This window comes from Hippocampus zosterae, chromosome 1, assembly GCF_025434085.1.
Source record: "Hippocampus zosterae strain Florida chromosome 1, ASM2543408v3, whole genome shotgun sequence".
NCBI classification, from domain to species: Eukaryota; Metazoa; Chordata; class Actinopteri; order Syngnathiformes; family Syngnathidae; genus Hippocampus; species Hippocampus zosterae.
The window spans coordinates 13,901,724-13,919,856 of NC_067451.1; the positions used below are offsets into that span (position 1 = coordinate 13,901,724).

At 44.3% G+C, this 18,133-nt stretch overlaps 1 protein-coding gene across 3 annotated transcripts in view; it reads right to left on the reverse strand.

Annotated features, from left to right (window-relative positions):
* The window catches only part of tenm1 (teneurin transmembrane protein 1), a 203,797-nt gene extending 188,327 nt beyond the window's left edge, over nucleotides 1-15,470 (reverse strand). For 2 of the 3 annotated variants that reach the window (XM_052057450.1, XM_052057432.1), the window contains exon 1: nucleotides 14,897-15,470. The gene's annotated coding sequence lies outside the window, so the exon portion shown is untranslated. The remainder of the gene's footprint in view (nucleotides 1-14,896) is intronic. The other variant, XM_052057442.1, reaches the window with a different exon arrangement.
* Between the last annotated feature and the right edge of the window lie 2,663 nt (nucleotides 15,471-18,133).

Genomic DNA, 18,133 nt, shown 5'->3' on the forward strand with positions numbered 1-18,133 from the left:
ATAGGTACAAACCCATGCACACATTTCATACGACACGTAACCCCAACCGCGAGGTTTCTCGATGTGACAAATTTAGCAGATAAAATTGGTAATATGGCGTTTTGAACAGTAAAGATGTGTGTGATTTGTGATTTGATCCTTTAAAATGGTCAATTTTTCATAAATGTATATGTAATTTGGTTGCAGGTTTTTGTTACGCCCAAAGTCCAAAATGAATCCACAACCTACAAATTACTACATCCTTGGCTCATTCATAGGTAATGTGTATCGAGAGTGTCTTGCTTTATAGTTCATTTCATCAGCAAGCTGCAACTAAGGAAGTGATCTTATTCCATGCAAGACAATATGTAAAATTCATGAACTTAAATGATTAATGGATCCCAACATGCTGTATTAACCACAGAGCAGTCATATTTGTTGAGCAATGAAATATCATGGTACCGATATACTAGTGTTACAATTTACAGGAGGAAAAAAAAAGGTGTTTTAACATTTGAAGCGCATCTCAAGAGAGCCCACTAATAGACCTGAACTGTATGAGTATATGAATGTCATTTCAGTTGTAATTTACATAAAATCTATAATTCATCTGTGTGTAATGAACTCCTCTGCGCTCAATTTTAAATAACCACAGAAAGTGACTCTGCATGCATCACATTACAGTGTTGCCCTTACACACCACTTCTCCTTGCCCCCTTCACTTTTAACTCCTCTTTGTCTTATTGCCCGCACAGTGTACACACACACACACACACACACACACACACTCTGTCTTGACAAATTCATGAGGGACTTTGCAATCAATCAATTCACACTTGCAACAATATTGGACCTTTCGCAAGCTTGATCCACTCTTGCCCATCCACAGCAATGAAAGACAAATGTGCTGCTTTTGTAAATCTGCTCAGATGTGCGATCAAGGCTGACATACAGATTGCAAATCAGTCGAGAAAATGTCACGCAACGGTGACGCAAACAGCGTAGCCGAGTTAGTCAGGTGCAAAGACCATGAAAAATGCCTTTGATACTTCCAAATCTCCAACGAAAATCTCTAAATTCAGATGGACGAGAAGGGAACATGCAAAATCAAATAGGAGAGGCGGGGAATGAGGCAGAGGCCAGCCGAAGCAGTAAAATTGAGTTTCACCTTGCAAAATAAAAGAGAAGAATAGGCAAGGCAGACCAGAGCCAACCTCATTAGCTCCTCTGAATGATGCCGTACAGCCACAGGATTTCAGACACATTGTCACAATGGTGAGAAGGTCTTATTTTCTTAACGTTGCAGACCCTGAGAACGGGAGCTGCTTTATTAGGCCTTTGCACATCTTATCTCTGGCCTTTGCACATTTCAGTGAAGCTTGTTTGCACATGCTAATCCTGCTCTCTAAATATGCCACAGGAATGACAAAGAGAAACACTGAGAAATCTACTCGCTCTCAAGCAAGAAACTCTGCATCAGATGAGTACAAATTTGTTGTAAAATGCCCCTCTATTTTTTTTTTATAAATTATTTGCTCAATTTAGTTGGGCGACTTTCCTAAAAACCTGAAAGTAGCTACGATCAAGTGACTTCTGAGAAAACAAATGCTGGATAGTTCCATGCTTCAAACAAAAGACTCCCTTCATCGCCGAGATTATCGAAAAATTGTTTTTTAATGAACCAAGCAATATCTTGAATTTAAACGTACTCTTCAACAAATTTCAGTCATGTTTCCGACCTCATCACGTTATAGAATCAGCTCGCATCAAAGTGCTAAATTATACAAGGTTGAACGCCGAGTCACGATCTTCTTGGATCTCAGAGTGGAGTTTCAAACATCCATCCATCCATCCATCATCTACCGCTTATCCGGGGCCGGGTCGCGGGGGCAACAGCTTTAGCAGGGAAGCCCAGACTTCCCTCTCCCTAGTTACTTCTTCCAGCTATCCCCGGGGGATCCCGAGTCGTTCCCAGGTTAAGCTAGGTGACATAGTCTCTCCAGCGTGTCCTGGGTCTTCCTCGGGTTCTCCTCCCGGTGGGACATGACCGGAACACCTCACCAGGGAGGCGCTCAGGAGGCATCCGAATCAGATGCCCAAGCCACCTCATCTGGCTCCTCTCGATGTGGAGGAGAAGCGGCTCGACTCTGAGCCCCTCCCGGATGACTGAGCTTCTCACCTTATCTCTAAGGGAGAGCCCGGACACCCTGCGGAGAAAACTCATTTCAGCCGCTTGTATCCGCGATCTCATTCTTTCGGTCACGACCCATAGCTCGTGACCATAGATGAGGGTTGGGACGTAGATCGACCGGTAAATTGAGAGCTTCGCCCTTTGGCTCAGCTCCTTCTTCACCACGACAGACCGATACAACGTCCGCATCACAGCAGACGCTGCACCGATCCGCCTGTCGATCTCCCGCTCCCTCCTACCCCCACTCGTGAACAAGACCCCAAGATACTTGAACTCCTCCACTTGGGGCAAGATCTCCTCCCCGACCCGGAGGGGGCACTCCACCCTTTTCCGACTGAGGACCATGGTTTCAGATTTGGAGGTGCTGATTTTCATCCCAACCGCTTCACACTCGGCTGTGAAACGCTCCAGTGAGAGTTGGAGAGCCCCGTTTGAAGGAGCCAACAGCACCACATCATCTGCAAAAAGCAGGGATGCAATACTGCGGCCCCCAAAACGGACCCCCTCAACGCTTCGGCTGCGCCTAGAAATTCTGTCCATAAAGGTTATGAACAGAATCGGCGACAAAGGGCAGCCTTGGCGGAGTCCTACCCCCACTGGAAACGATTCCGACTTACTGCCGGCAATGCGAACCAAACTCTGACATCGGTGGTATAGTGACCGAACAGCCCGTATCAGGGGGTTCGGTACCCCATACCCACGAAGCACCCCCCACAGAACTCCCCGAGGGACACGGTCAAACGCCTTCTCCAAGTCCACAAAACACATGTAGACTGGTTGTGCGAATTCCCACATACCCTCGAGAACCCTGCTAAGGGTGTTCCACGGCCGGGACGAAAACCACACTGCTCCTCCTCAATCTGAGGCTCGACTTCCCGCGGAGCCTCCTCTCCAGCACCCCTGAATAGACCTTACCAGGGAGGCTGAGGAGTGTGATCCCTCTGTAGTTGGAACACACCCTCCGGTCCCCCTTTTTAAAAAGAGGGACTACTACCCCGGTCTGCCAATCCAGAGGCACTCTCCCTGTTGACCACGCGATGTTGCAGAGGCGTGTCAACCAGGACAGCCCCACAACATCCAGAGCCTTGAGGAACTCCGGGCGGATCTCATCCACCCCTGGGGCCTTGCCACCGAGGAGCTTTTTAACCACATCGGTGACTTCAACCACAGAGATAGGAGAGCCCACCTCAGAGTCCCCAGGCTCTGCTTCCTCCAAGGAAGGCGTGTTGGTGGAGTTGAGGAGGTCTTCGAAGTACTCTGCCCACCGGTTCACAACGTCCCGAGTCGAAGTCAGCAGCGCCCCATCCCCACTGTACACAGTGTTAGTGGTGCACTGCTTCCCCCTCCTGAGACGTCGGATGGTGGACCAGAATTTCCTCGAAGCCGTCCGGAAGTCGGCTTCCATGGCCTCACCGAACTCTTCTAACGCTCGGGTTTTTGCCTCGGCGACCACCGAAGCCGCGGTCCGCTTGGCCAGTCGATACCCGTCAGCTGCCTCTGGGGTCCCACAGGCCATAAAGGCTCGATAGGACTCCTTCTTCAGCTTGACGGCATCCCTTACTGCTGGTGTCCACCAGCGAGTACGGGGGTTGCCGCCACAACAGGCACCAACCACCTTACGGCCACAACTCAGATTGGCCGCCTCAACAATAGAGGCACGGAACATGGTCCACTCGGGCTCAATGTCCCCCGCCTCCCCCGGAACATGGGAAAAGCTCTGTCGGAGGTGGGAGTTGAAACTCCTGACAGGGGATTCCGCCAGACGCTCGGAACAAACCCTCACTATACGTTTGGGTCTGCCAGGACGGACCGGCATCTTCCCCCACCATCGGAGCCTACTCACCACCAGGTGGTGATCAGTTGACAGCTCCGCCCCTCTCTTCACCCGAGTGTCCAGAACATGCGGCCGCAAATCCGATGATACAACAACAAAGTCGATCATCGAACTGCGACCTAGGGTGTCCTGGTGCCAAGTGCACATATGGACACCCTTATGTTTGAACAAGGTGTTCGTTATGGACAATCCGTGACGAGCACAGAAGTCCAATAACAAAACACCACTCGGGTTCAGATCGGGGGGGCCGTTCCTCCCAATCACGCCCCTCCAGGTCTCACTGTCATTGCCCACGTGAGCATTGAAGTCCCCCAGCAGAACAAGGGAGTCCCCAGCAGGAGTACTCTCCAGCACACTCTCCAAGGACTCCAAAAAGGGTGGGTATGCTGAGCTGCTGTTTGGTGCATATGCACAAACAACAGTCAGGACCCGTCCACCCACCCGAAGGCAGAGGGAGGCAACCCTCTCGTCTACCGGTGTGAACCCCAATGTACAGGCACTGAGCCGGGGGGCAATGAGTATGCCCACACCTGCTCTGCGCCTCTCACCGTGAGCAACTCCAGAGTGGAAGAGAGTCCAACCCCGCTCGAGAGAACTGGTACCAGAACCCAGGCTGTGTGTGGAGGCAAGTCCGACTATATCCAGTCGGAAATTCTCTGCCTCACACACCAGCTCGGGCTCCTTCCCTGCCAGAGAGGTGACATTCCATGTCCCAAGAGCTAGCTTCTGCAGCCGAGGATCGGACCGCCAGGGTCCCCGCCTTTGGCTGCCGCCCAGCTCGCATTGCACCCGACCCCTTTGACCCCTCCCACGGGTGGTGAGACCATGAGAAGGGGGACCCACGTTGTCTCTTCGGGCTGAGCCCGGCCGGGCCCCATGGGTGTAGGCCCGGCCACCAGGCGCTTGCCAACGAGCCCCACCTCCAGGCCTGGCTCCAGAGGGGGGCCCCGGTGACCCGCGTCCGGGCAAGGGAAACCTAGATCCATTTATTTCATTCATCATAGGGGTCTTTGAGCCGTGCTTTGTCTGGCCCCTCACCTAGAACCTGTTTGCCATGGGTGACCCTGCCAGGGGCATAAAGCCCCAGACAACTTAGCTTCTAGGATCATTGGGACACACAAACCCCTCCACCACGGTAAGGTGACGACTCTCGGAGGGGCAGTTTCAAACAGTCCATCATAATATATGAGTTGGACTCACTGTCTAAGTCCTGAAATGGTTCATGTCCTCCTTGTAGTCATAGCAAAGCAATCACAGAAACATTCTTTTTTGCAGCTGAAAAACACTTTCAAAGTGAATGATTGCATGTTCCAAGCAAAGCGGTAGAAGCTCATCCATGCTTTTATTTCCATTAGACTTGGCTAATGTATTTGGCTTGTGATTCGGACTCCTTCAAAAGAGCATCAAATAGCTGCAGCTCGGGTTCTGATCAGAACAAAGAGATCAGAGCACAGTGCGTACTGCAGCTTCAAAGTCTTTCCACTGTCTTAATGGTCTGCTCCTGGTCTATAAATGACACAAAAAAACTCAAGGAATGCAAATTGAATATAAACCCAGAAGGGTTGTGAGTTCTGCAGACTTCAGAGCGAGCGGGGTGAAACAGCGTTTAGCAGTTATGCGACACACAAATCGAGTAAGTTGTCAGAAGTGAATCTGCAGGTTAAACAATGTTTTCTCATGCTTAGATCTGACCTCATTCAAATAATTTTAAAATCATGGTTTTCCTAATATTTTAGATGAACTGTGCGATCGTTACATAATTTTATCTCATTTGCTAAATCTGTTTGTGTTTGGGCAATTAGTTATAAAATGTCTTGACTTCTTTGTTTTTAAATGTGTTTAAATGTCGAACTTTTAATCAAGTAAAGCCGGTGGATTACCTGGAGTATGAAACGTATACCTGCCTTGCCTTGCCTTTCGTTTTGCCTATGGTTAAAAAGGTGTATTCTTCAGAGGGGAAGTAGGATGGGTTTGAGGCTGTAGATGCAGATCCACGCTTTTGGCTCTTTGGGAGTAAAGAGTGACATGCCGGACTCGTCGTCGTCGTCTATTGATGAAGATGGAAGAAAAGATTTTCTCTGAGTCATTAGCATCATTCCAGATTCTGAAACGTGACAGACGCCTCAGACAGGGAGGGACCCTGAAGGAGCCATTATGTTATGTAAACACTACAAAATGCAAAAAAATTTGCAAGATATAATACCAAGAGCTGGAAGAGCAGAGATGAACTCGGGGTGACCAGGAATTCATTTTGATGGATGTGTTGGGTTTTCTTTTTACCAGGAACAGTTTATTGAATAAAGTCAGTAGTAGGCCATTTTTTTAATGATTGTACACGTGAGAATATGAGGACCATTATTCAGGTACATGTATAAAACAGTATAATATACGTTATTTTAATAACTTATATCATAAAAATTCGGTTGGTTAAGAAATTAAATGACAGGACAAATTACTTTTTCTTTCCTCCTCTTTCTGAACATGTAAACTGTGCTGAATAGTGTAATTTATTTATCATTGTCCGGCGTCAGCCCCGCAAGGAGCCTCGTCTGCCTGTCGGAAGCTGAAAGCTTCCAGCACACTGGAAGCTTACATCACATTGCTGTTCGCTGTCCAACAACTTGACTATTAGATGGTGGCCAACACATGTGCTATCCGTACCTCTCCGCCATCGGCCGAGAGAGCCTTTTTTTTTTTCGTGGCATCTTTTATAGAATATGTAGACAGGCAAAAATATGTCCAATTTTCAACAAATATAGTTTTATAAGACAGAAAATGTATTAGGTGCAGGTTTACTGTTGTTGGTCGCAAAGGTTACTACTCTATCATGTTTGCAATTTCTCTCATCATTTGTTCCTGCTTTTTATGTACTTTTATTAACTTGTTTATTTTTGAGGTGCAAATGCTGCCGTGCTGAAAAGAATCAAATGATGCTTCTGGAAGAAGAGAAAATGAAAAGAACTGAAGGATGGCAAGATTGCGAAGTGAAGCATGAAATGATGGGCATTTAATTGATGAATACAAGCTAGATATCAATGGGCCGCAGCCCTCCCATCATGTTCTTGTACTTTCATAGTTGATCAAGCCTGAAATCTCTTACATAGAATGTGGTGTTTACACAAGCCAGGACCTGACGCCACAGCACTTGCATCCTTTATCACACGCAACTGTGTTTTTCCAGTGATGGACTTTGGAAACATACAACAAGCTTGAGGCCACCGAGCGCCACCGATGAAACGTTCACATCGTCTAAAATAACAAGATGGCAGCATACTGCTCGCAGTTTTCACATGGGCTTTATTTTGAAAGTGAATGCATAACTCTCAAGTGTATGACTACCAGTGACTGTTTGCAATCATGACAAACTATTGTTTATAATACCATCCTAACCGGATAAATGAAGACGGGTATGATATCCGAATAGTCAGTTTAATGATAGATGCAATGTCTGAGTATTGTGACTCAGAATTGTGGAACTGGGCAGCACAATGCAACATGTAACTGTTAAGGTTCCGGAACAGAAGCGGATCCCACAAACGCAGACCAAGAGAAGATCGAATACAAAAATGGTTTATTTACAAAATAAGGTCACAAGACTGACAAGGTACAACATAAAGCGCTGGTAACAAAATAACCAGGATAGGAAGGAGTCAAACCAAAAGCGCTTGCAAACGGCAAGAGAAATCAATAACGCAAAATCACCAAAAAAAGAAAAATCCAAACAACAAAAGAAATCTAAACCATCCGAGGATAACACAATAAGCGAGAACGAGGCAAAAGCGGAACCAACAAGAAATACAAACCCAGACTATGACTATGATAGAGAATAATGATGGTGAAAAAAATAAGCGCTTGGATATGAGACGAGAGCAGGGTGAATGTTTCAACAACAGGTGATGGCGAGAAGAGTCCCTTATGACAGGTCAGAGTTGATGATAAGATGCGAAACAGGTGCATAACGGGAGGGTATGACCCTCCAGTGCCACCTGCTGGAGACAGAAAGAACAGAGTCATGACAGTCTCTCATATTTGAAACATTTGCGTTAAAAATCAAGCTTTTCTGTATCAAGGTTCCATGCTCTGAGTGCATGTGTGTGTTTTCTCTTGGTAACACTTTTTTTTTTTTACCCATTTATTAATTTTTAAAAATGAACAGTAGTCCTCTGTATGTTTCTGGTTAAATTTAGCTCATTAGCTAGGGCTGTTGGTGGAGGTTACGGTGAGGCTTTGCCGCATGTTCTTGTACACATGGCATGCCTGTGCATTTTTTTTCTAACCAATTCATCTGTAAGTCGTTTATCAATAAGGGCAGAGTTGTAAACGGAATTTGAAATTTTATTTTAACTATTTTGGGATCATACCGTTTAGTATATACACAGTTTAAACTATTCTTGTTGTCAGTTCTAAACATTTGTGGGGTGGGGCGTCAATTACTTCATCCTTTTCCCGGCAAATGGTGGGGAATTACTTTGTTATTTAAATAGAGTGAATCCACGCAATGCAAACATAATTGATTGGCATAATTGATGCTCCTATCCTGCCACTCCAAAAAACATTTGTAATCACCCTATGGATGCTACAAGACAGTGGCAAAAAAAACTAAGCGGGACATCCCGCCATTGTGTTTGTTTAGCAAGACTACCATGTGCCCAAGACGTTAAGGACAAAATGTTTGACCCCCTCTACCAATCATTTTTTTGCTGGTAGCCAAGAAACAAACCTGGACCATTGGCTATTTATTGTGCACATGGGTCAAACCACTGATCAGCACAGCATGCCTGAACAGTGCGGGGATATCCAGAAGTAGCTTTGCTTCAACGATCTTTCAATGTGGCCTCCAGTGTGAACGTGCTCATCCATCGGTCTTTTTGAGGCCCCCCGGTCGACCGTGACGACTTTCTCTCTCTATGATCTCGGAAAAGATATATTTCTCTTTCATACCGCTTCTAACTAGGAACCCAAGTTCATTACGTGATACTCACTTTGACTTTCTCTGGGTTTTTAGCCATCTGCTGATCCCCCCCAAAAGGGAAAAAACAAACGGATGAGACTATGTAAAGACACACAGGCATTGCGCCGCTTTCCCTCGCTGAGCCACCAAGGAATTTGATCACAAATACACAGAGCCAGAGACACCCCACAAAACCACTTAATCAATATTCCTGACAAGGCAAAGCCTTATTCAACACAATTGATATTCCTCCTCTTTCGCAAGATAAATACATGTCACTGTCCTCCTCACAGGCCTAAAAGGCTGTTCACACTAACCCGTTTTGCAAATAAAGCTTTACATCAAGACTGTCAAGCGCCTAAGCTCTCTGCATCAGCCACTGCTCGCTTTAAAAAAAAAAAATCCTCTTTCAATAATGCATTTGGCTGCTCAAACCTCCACTTCTCAAAGATAAGCAAAGTGGTGGCATTACAGAAGCGGAATTAATTGATAAATCAATGCCAGAAATTGGATTCGGTTGTTAGCAAGTAAAACAGTACTTCCTACATAGCTCCTTAATGAAGTTGTTGATTATGGAGAAATAAGTGAGCTGAAGAGGAGTTACGGAAGAGATCTACTATGACTGTTAAGCAGTATAAGAGAATAATTTGTGAATACTGAGGGGAATAGTCTTCCATCATGGCTTTACATCGTGAGGTTTGCCATCTAAAAGATATAATCCACAAGCAGGATTTTTCTGACGTCCCCAATGTGAAAAGCCTTACTGTCCCCCTGCAGATTATTATCTCCCGAACTGTGTAGCTGTTTTCATGACAGAATGTTAGATGGACAGTCAGAATGTAGCGGCCTTGAACAGGAAAGTGCCTCCTAACAAAGAGTGGAGCCCGTTCCCAATGGCGAGAAGACTCATTCGAGTACATGCTGTTCTGGTACGTGCCGATAATAAAACAGAACCGCGTCTCAAGGTTAAGATGGAATTTATGGCCGTATAGAGCATTATTTAAGAAATGGTTTAGTTCATAAACAACCTTTTTGTAACTTCAACCTTCACAAAGTAAGTGTTGAACACAAAGAAAATGCTTTGTGTCTACAGTGTTTTTTCTACATGATAAAACTATCCAGGACATAATTCTGCTCCGCAAATATATGCATTTCTCACTTTGTCTCTTGGCAAATGGACTTTGGTGCTTATTGGGTACATTTAATAGAACACAACCGTGATGTTATTTATTTATTTATTTCTGGGCACTTCAAGTCAGATTAACATGCAGCTCATTCTGGAAAATGTGTCATTTCGGAAGCTAAGTCTCGCCGTTTGTTGAAAATAAATGACTGCACAATCCACCCATGATTTTCTTTGGGGTACATTCTGGTTACTTTATTTGCACAAATGACTTTTCTTGGTGCAGTTTGCCAGGGTATTTTGGCTGGCAATCGATAGAGAGCTTCTCCCTGTGCAGTTTGAGGCCAATTTGAGCAATGATTCACATACCAGCAAAAACATTCCAGAGTTCACGACGGATCATAACTCATACTGAAATTAACCTTAACCACAAAAAAGAAGACACTGGTTTCGCTTAATGGATGTAGACAACAGGGCCTCCATCAGAGACGCATCAGGCATCGTTTTGACACTGTTCGTTTTTTTCCCCATGAATTAATAATTCATGATAATCTAGCAAAAGGAAAGCCATGAATATTACTGGCAATATGCACATGAGGCTTATTTAATTCAGCGGCAAATAAATGAACTCGTTTAGAGAAGCGAATGTACAGCATGCACTCACTGTTTGATGTTGCAAGCAACAACCAAGTAGTTTGTCTGAGTAAATCATTGCATACTCATGTAGCAAAGTTCCAGATATAAATGAGTCATTTTAGTAAATTATATACTAAATTGCAAGATTTGATGAATGATTTGTTCTTTAATTGTTGGAAGGGGGTGGGGGCGGGTGAGGTCAACTTGTTTTCAGTTCAATAGTTTTGTCAGCATTTGTTTGAAATTGACTTCCTTTTTCAAGGTTAATTTTGAGACAAGCAAGATTTAAAGATGACGGGAGTTTTTTGTTTGTTAGGTTTTGTTTTTTTTGGATTGAAGCCTTCCTTCCTCAATAATGTGTATGAAACTGAATATGAATTAATGGTCTCTCTGCAAAGGCTGTCTGGAAGACACTCAATTTTGTCCTTTGTATCAACAAGACATATATAATGGATTTTGACTTAATTGTTTTGACAACAAAGCCAAGATTTGCAGGGCGAGGTGAAGGACAATTTATGTGGTAATAAATCTGTGAAGAAACAAACATTGATTTTCCTTCTTCAGAAATTGTCCAATGACTTGATTAATAAAAATTTCACAGAGACGAATGTGTCCCTGTAGGTGGACATTCGCTGTCTTGTGTGTGTGTGTGTGTTTGGGTGATAGCATAGCAGTGTTAGAGTGTGCGGCGTCAGTGTGAATTTCTGCCAAACATGTATGCTTCTCGAATCCAAATCAAAAGAATACACCTTGAATCACCCAATCTTTGCATTATGTTCACGGACTAATTAAATGGAAACACTCACAAGATGTCACAATCCACTAGAGACAAATTAGGCACTCGGAAATGACCGCAGCTTTCTTCTGATAGCTTTCCTGTCCAAGCCCTCCAGCGTGCCACGCTCCTTTAGCGCTCCTCTTTACATGCTAAAAGGCGCACTCCTCTTGACAAATTAATCTCATATTTTAAAGAATGGTGGAGTGGCTTGACCAGTAAGCCTCTCGAGGCTCTGATCCCTTCTGTCGTTAGACCAGAGAAGCGATGTGTTTAAGGTATGGGAACATGAAGCAAGGCTACAATTGCATTTTCATAATACATTTTGCACAGAACGCACGCGTTGCCTCTTTGTGAAAGCACATTTACTGTAGTTCCTGACTTTTGCCCACAGCCCAATGGAGAAACACAAGACACAAGAGGGAATAAAGAGCTGGAGACGGCAGTTGAGACAACGCCAAATACTTAAAAGAAGATTGCCTGCGGCATACATGCTCCAATCTGGTCTGTGTGTGTGTGTGTGTGTGTGTGTGTGCGCACACACGTCCGTGTGAATTTGTCTGCACCAACACTATTGTTTTGTTTGGAGACTTTTTTTTTCTTTCACTTGTTGTATTGCTTTCAGCATAACAATAAGCCACTTCTTTTTTTTTCTTTTTTTGTGTGAAACCGCATTGTCAGAAAATAATAGATGACAAGCACATATATTTTCACATTGTGGACTGTACATCAAAAGCCATCAAATGAGACATAGTTCCTTATTTTGACACTATTATTTTTGAAACTGCATGACGATTGAACCAATCAAGTTGAAAGAAATTCGAGCTTCAAGGTTATGAACCTTTCTTCAATGTTGAGCGCCATTAAATATTTTGAAGGGTGCCATTATTGTCTCTTGGTTCTAGGTTTTCGCTTTTGTTCATGTTTTTCTTTGGTTACAGTTCTGTGATTTTTTTTTTTTTACTGCAGGGGTCAACGATTGCCATCGGATTCCAACATTCCATTTCAGAAAGAAGGAACATTTTTGAAATGATGTCATGTTCAGGTGTGTGTGTTTGTACGTCAAAGTCTTGTCTCATTGCTCGAGTGGCAAGGGTTCTGTTACTTTTAAATGATCACCAGAGTGGCAAACATTTGAGCTTTCAGAGCAATTACATTTTTATCATATATGATGGACATGCAGAGAGAGAAGTGGGTGGTAAAATGTCACACTGGGCTTCAAATTGCTTCTTACTGCAGAAGTGGGTGTAGTGCTCTGAGCAGTACTATGTGTCATGTGTGTGTGTGTGTTATGTTTAGAACATCCCCCTGTGCCTCTCACATTGTCCTCTCACTAATTCATGACCTCAAATTTATTAAGGAAAAGTCGTTTGGCAGCAACATTGCGAGGCAGAGAGAAACGCTGCAGCGATTCCAGAGGAGAGGAGAGCATTATAGTGCCATGGGCAACAGCATTCCTGGAATGAAAATTTATTAATAATGCATGGCTGGGTTACAAAAAAGAAGGCCCACCAAACCGCACCCACTTTCTTTTGGTACAAGCCGGCGCAATTTCACTCGAATCTCTGCCGCGCAAAGGATCGCCATGTGATGACTTTTACAGTCTTCTCCATGTGGGACAAAGGGATATGTTGACAGGTGAAACTTAACAGTGCAGTGGCTCTATCGCGCTGCAATTATGATGGGACTCAAAAGGCATGGAAATGACTTTGCGCGTTTCTTCAAATTACGACTGCACCATATGTGTGAAGCTCCCTCGCAACAGGACTGAAAATTAAAAAACGAGAGAGCAACAGCTGAACGAGATCATTAGTATCGCCGCACTGCTGGCCTCAAACTGCTGCCGAGGACTCAACTGGCTCAAGTTGATATGATTGAAAGTGAAATGCGGAATGTTGGATGGACTGTTTAGCCATGTTGGATGACTGACAGAAATGCCAACGCTTTATCAGTGCCATGAGTAGGGTGTGCAATTGGTAGTGTGACATTTTAATTCAACGACCTGCCATAATGGGTGTGGCATTTAAGATATGCTCTTAATCACCACTGATAGGATCCACACTAAAAAGCATCTGTATGTAGATAACAGGTGTAAGGCACACACATCAACACACATTTGGACAGTATGAGTGTGTGTATTGGGGTGGGGGGGGGGGGGGGTCCAGGTTGTGTGTGGGAGTGTGTGAGAAAGGCTTTGCAGCTTGTGTACGCGTGTAGTCGCTAACCCCGTCACAGATGCTCTGTTTAAAATAAATAAATGTAAAAGATCAAGACATACGGCCTTATTTCACTATCAATAAGGCACAAGCCGAGGAAAAAAAAAGAACCGCGTTCACCTCATGAACAGATTCAGGTAGGACAGTGTCACACGTACATTGCATCGATATGTGGTTTTTTAAAATGACAAAGTAGCACAGACCATATAATTATCTGAAATTATTGGAATATTTTCTGCCTGAATTGTAAAGGTTGCTGCAGGAATTATGATCAATTTGTGTTTCTGATTAATGACATCATATTTTAGCTGTACGTTATTGAATAAAGCATCTTCTTTTCCTCACGTTTTTGTCTTATACTTTTTTCCCCAAGTTATTAAGCTACATAGATGTGTTAATTTATTTCTTATTTGCACAAACTGTCAGCGGTTTACTAAAAGTAATTATCATATGAAGAAGAGAGATGGTATAATTTAAATCTATCCGAGCGTGACCATACCGGTGCAAATTATGGCAGCTTCATAATAATTATGATTTATCCAACTGTATTTTTCCTTCCCTTAATTATTCACCCTCATTCATTTCAAAGTCATCCAATGTGGAAAAATAAATATGCAGCTCAATGTTATACAGTGTGGGGTTGGCACAGTCTTCGGTATTCAGAATGTTACCGTTTTACAGGAGTTTTGTGGAAAGTGTTTGCTCTATTTTGCCTTCTGGACCTGTACCATCGAGCCATATGCATGGCCTTTTCGTTAAAATGTAATACTTTAGCATTGTACAAAATCAATCAAATGTGTATCGACCTCACGTGGCCCTGTTGGCATCATTAGGCTAACTTGGTGCTGAGGCTGATGGAGTGGCACCACCTCAAGGCTGCTCGTGGATCGAAGCCAACTTCGCAAGCATAAAGCTGAGCAATGGTCACCATTTGTGGCGTTTATCTGATAGGCGTGCTTCGTGTGTACAAAGTATGGATCGACAACTGCTTAGAGCATTAGCACGCGCCCATGCAGCCCGGCGATGTCCCACGCACCGCTCATTACGGCACGCAGGCTACGAACAGCTGATGATCATTTCCTGTGAACTCACGTAGTCCCAGCAGCCGAGCTGCCTCCAGCCAAGCAACAGTGCTGACAACCGGTCACACGCCGTGCGTGAGTCCACGAAAGGCCAGGATAGAACGCTTACCTTCCTGACGTGCAGCAGCAGCAGCAGCCATTCCTTTTCGGTGAAAATCCAAGCTTAAGATCCAAGTGCGGAGCAATCCCGCCCCCGCCAGCAGAATCGGAACCCCGTGACGTTGTGCCTCTGCTAGAAACGTGACTGAGACACTTGGCTGCGCTCCTCGGACACCGCCGGTGTGGTTTCGATATGAAGTGGACGCCGTCTTAGACGGGATCTCTGCAGAGAGGAAGGGAGTCTGTTGGTAGGCAGGGTATGAAAGCCCGGCAGGACAGTGCGGTGGTGACAGGAGGGAGCCCGGCAAACTGCGATTAGCTGCACTTGAACCCGACGAGACTCACTGGTGTTGCTGATGCTGCCGAGGCTGGTTGCCGCTATAACAGCGTCCGTGGATCATACCACCACACCGCGGATAAGGGGGTGTGGCACAGACCGCTTTACTCATTCGCATGATGCCATATTATGGCCTATTAGTCCCGGAAATAAAGCACAACGTTGCACTTGCGGGGCACAGTGGCGTCTCACAGGGACGATGCCTTCAAATGTGCTCTCTTCCTCCATTTTTGACCCATAAATAGATACACATTCCATTCACCAACAAGTCCAATAATTAGCCCTATGGGTACACTCGTGTCAATTATACAGAAATAGGCTCCCCTGTATCTGAAGGAGCAAGACACTACCTCATTAGTAAGCTTATTTATGGTCATGCACAGCCACATTTTTTCAGTGATCAAAAGTGGCTTCCACATGGCAGAATGTCTTGGATTTTGACAATGTAGCAGTTTTTCAAAGATAATAAATTGAACTTGACACCGATGAAGGCCCCCTAAGATATGTTTTCTTCTGCTAAATTAAGTGCTTAATGACTCTGACCTACGTGCTCCATATGTGATGCTTTCATTGGGCATTTAAAGCTAACGGAGGCTTCTCCAAACGGCTTGTGAATGGCAGGTGTCCTAATGATGCAGTTTTATTATTTCCCCGAAGCCCAGCACGCAAGCGGCTACAAACAACCATTCAGACAGCTGCTTCCATCTATCTGTCTTTCAGCCTGTCTCACCATATCCCCAACACACACCACAGCAGCATGCATCTTTTATCGAGATCCGTTCTGGCACTTTCCTGCAATTTCATCAGTGATTCTGAAAAGTGAGGTGAATTCTGGTGCTATCTTGCCGAGCGCTAAATGGAGCGCATGTGTCAGGCAAGTACTGTTTGAAAAATATGGTTAAAACCGGTTTGTGCCACATTGTATCTGATGGGTGTCATCTGACTATGGATAGTCAATAGATGGCTGCCAGGTCCAGTTGCAACTAAGACTGTAAAAGGTCGTGGCGGATTTGGATCAGAAGCCCAATCATCTTGAGAGTTTCTGTGCGTGTCCTCATGGCACAAACATTACACCTCAGCAGCTAGGCGCACAATCTTTAAAAGAGCCGAACCCTTTGCGCCCAACACATCTCACTGAGGCATTGATTTGACAACCAGCTCATTGCTGAGATTTGAAATGTCACAATATTTATCAGCGATTTTTTTTTGTCCACCCCCCTGCCCAAACATTGTGTTTCACTGAGGAGAGCCAGCAGAGAGGTGAACTGGCCTCGTTTTGAAAGCAGCAACATCCTCATCGTGTATATTATTCCACATAGCATTTAAATTACTGATGAAAGTTATGCTTATGGCCAACAGCTGCTGTCAACTGATACTGGCTTTCATGGCAAAGTTGAAATGTTAGTGTAATTGGTGTCCCGATGCGGTCTACGGAGGATAATCTGAGGCCTGCTTCTGTTACATTTTACAGACATATTGGCAGTTGTACTCTTGCAAATGCAATCAGATTGTACTGTAAACTGGATAGTGTAAAGATAATAAAGGAATTCCGCATATGGGTAAAAATGGCGGTGGAAGCAAATCGGAGAGGCCCATCTCCATGAGACCGTGTTTGCTGAGCCAATTATCCCTGCCCTATTTGGATGACATGGAAGCACAGCTGAGTGGGATGTGGCGCACAGAAGTGGATTTAGAGCTGCTACTCCATGAAAGCGATTTGAGGGTGAAGAGAAAGCTACGGTGGCTGTTGTGAATGCTAAAAGGGAAAGTCTAGTGAGACCAGTTTGATGGGAAGTTGTCCATGCCTGTTCTCTGTGATACATCTCACCACAAAGTATGTGTCTTATGCCATCTGGCACATCTGTAGAAGCTTAAACCTCAAATTATTCATACTGTGGCCAAATTCTTCAATGAAGTGCTTTGTTTTTCTGTTCTTTTGAATTGTCTAAGGAAAACACTCTTCATGAATGCTGATTATTCTGAGGAAAATTACAAACTTCAACTTTAATAACTGAATAACTTAATTATCTTCATCAATTTTATAATTCTAAATAACTACCCGCTCTGAACACATTGAACAGTAAATAATAAATCCTCCAATATCATTGACTGATTGACTCTGGATTTTTGTTTAAAATGCTGTTATGTGGGCAGCACGGTGGGTGACTACTTAGCACGTCCGCCTCACAAGGGCTGCGGGGCATGCTGGAGTCTATCTCCAGCTGTCTTCAGGCAATAGGCGGGTACACGCTGTGGGAGGAAAACGGAGTACCCGGATATCATAGAATAACACAAATACTTCCAAGCAAGAATCTATGAATAGCATCAAGAGGGATAGAAAACAACACTTGAAGCAGAACAGCAAGCACGGTCTATAATCGGACAATGACCAGGCAGTTTGTTCATCCTGAAATACGTGGCGTGATTGGAAATGCAGCACAGATGCGCCTGCTGGAAGGAAACGCCCTTCACTCCAGCTGCAGCTGAAACACAATCAAGACCGAACATGACAGTTCTGGTGCTGTGGATTTGAATTGCAGGTGTTCGAACTTCATCCAGCATTCCGAAAGCATGCATTTAAATAGCCTAAGGACAAAAAAGACAAGACGAATGAATACAAATATTTCTAATATTGATTCGTTTTTCTTTTTTAAAATCTCTTTTTACAGACAGTATTTGGGATTGAAGTAATCTGAATGTAATTAAAGGTATTCAAGTTAGTTTAATGTTGCCGTACTTGGGTTATGTTACTGAGTACATTTTAAACAGATAACTAGTAACGCAATACATTTTTAAAGTAAGCTTCCCAACTCTGCGTATGGTGTAGCTAAAGCGCTATAGAAGTGCACAACATTGACCATTTAGATCACATTGGAGTATTCGTTTGTTGTACAATGACTTTTTTTTAGA